We start from the raw sequence: 2,132 nt of genomic DNA, 5'->3' as shown, positions 1-2,132 counted from the left end.
GCCAATTAGCTATGTTTAGTTATAGTTCACGGGTTTTTGCCACCCCAAACACATTCCGCTGTCTGGGGGTCTCTTATGAGTCGCGCTACTTAAAAATATGGAATATTGACATGCCTTCCCCCACAAGAGAAGTATGTTTGTTTTTCAGAGCGAAAACTTTACAGTTTTCTTATCATTGCCAGTCCCCACATAGCAGACCTATATACATTGCATATACCATGTACATACATTCCACGTGGAATATTGTATATCCATAGAATGTGGAAAAGTATGTCGCAAATGTCCGATGTATGCGCATGGGATATAAGTTTGGCAGACTTCACATAATACATAGTTTATACGTTTTGGATGTCTTATGTATATGCATGTATATGCATCAGACATGCTATGTATATTGGTATACTGACAACTGGATATATCATGAATATTCCTGTAATATGCAAAAGATGTTCAATAGGATATTCTATGTATGTTGTATACATTCAGAATGGATGCTCTATAGAGATTCCTCTAACATTCGGGAAGTTTACTAGCGTCCATACCAGAGCTGGGCAGTATTCGATTTTGTAAATACTTTTTAGTATTCAAATCCTTTAAAGTATTCAAATACTTTGTAATTAAATACTTTTATGGAAGCAGTATTTGTATTTGTAACTCAAATACTTTCACAAATATTTAGTCAATTTCGAAAGAAAATTCAAAGGGCTGTAACTTTTGAACTAGTAGCCCAATCTTGGAACTGTTTGAAATTATTACTTTTACTCCCCTTAAATTTGTATATAACAATAGAAATATAAAAAAAGCTAACCCCATACAAAGTATAACTTGATTTTTTGAGTAGTATTAAGACTTTTATCTAGTATACTATTTTAAATTTTTAATGTATTTGAGTGACAAGTATTTGAATACTTTTTACTGTATTCGAATACCTTTGAAAGTATTCGAATACATTCTAAAGTATTTGAATACTTATTTTTTAAAGTATTTGAATACTTTTCAATGTATCTGTATCTAGTATTCGCTTGTGCTGAACGTAAAAGTATTTAGTATTCAAATACCTTTGATTTGTGTAAAGTATTTACTATTTAGTATTCAAATACTTTTTGAAAGTATTCTGCCCAGCTCTGGTCTATACCTTCATAAATAAATTCTTTTCACGGAGTGGAGCTTTTTGTTTATTAAGTCTCTTAGTGTACAATGGAAAATGAGTAATACAGAACACGCATGTATCAAATTCAAAACGCATATACATAACATATAATCTCATGTATATACATAGCACATCCAAAATGTATATTTATACAATATCCATACTGAACATAAAATACATATGCCTATCCTATAATGAATATACATAGTATATACATAAGATGGACAGGATATTCCCTGTACATTATGGATTTAAAATGTATATACATAAGATATCGAATGCTATGTGGGTTAAAACCTTAGAAAAACGTTCAAGCTTCTCGAAGGGCTATCCGGAACTGTAACCAGAGCTCAAACCTTTTTCAAAAAAAATAGTCCCAAGCATTTCCTTGGTACTTGGATCTTTTGATTATCAGGTTTGCCCCAGTCATTAGAAAACCTTAGCTTGGTATCAAATTGACTCGAGAAGCCCTTTGGCGCGTTCTCTAAAGAACAGAAGGGGCTCGATCGTCTATGATTTGTTTCTGTTTTACCGGCGGACCTTTTTTCTATGAACTTTTTTCTCTAGACTTTTTTTATTAGCACAAAAAAGTGCGGTAAGGAGAAATGATTATCACGCGGGGAAAATTTTACAGTTTGTGTTAATTGGGAAATTCAAAGTTTTTTACGTCAATATTTTGATACCGCTAAAATTAGCACTCCCAAAAACATTAATTTTCAGAACTCTAATTACAATTGCGAAATTGACAGTTCTGTGGCACTGTAGCGTTTTCAGTACCTGTAATTAATCAATTAACCCCATTACCGAGCACGGTTTAGATTTAAAATTAGCCCCCAGTTAGAGTTACAGCAATCATTTATTCATGCATTATTGATTGTAATTCAAGTTAATATACTTCGAAAACTAGTAAAGAAAATCACACAATGCGACATTGACAAAACTGCGAAGTTGCTGCCAGAAGTTGGCAATTTGTCTGAAAAAC

This window comes from Photinus pyralis, unplaced genomic scaffold, assembly GCF_008802855.1.
Source record: "Photinus pyralis isolate 1611_PpyrPB1 unplaced genomic scaffold, Ppyr1.3 Ppyr1.4_LG6, whole genome shotgun sequence".
Classification (NCBI taxonomy): domain Eukaryota; kingdom Metazoa; phylum Arthropoda; class Insecta; order Coleoptera; family Lampyridae; genus Photinus; species Photinus pyralis.
Note: the sequence above shows the minus strand (reverse complement) of the source record.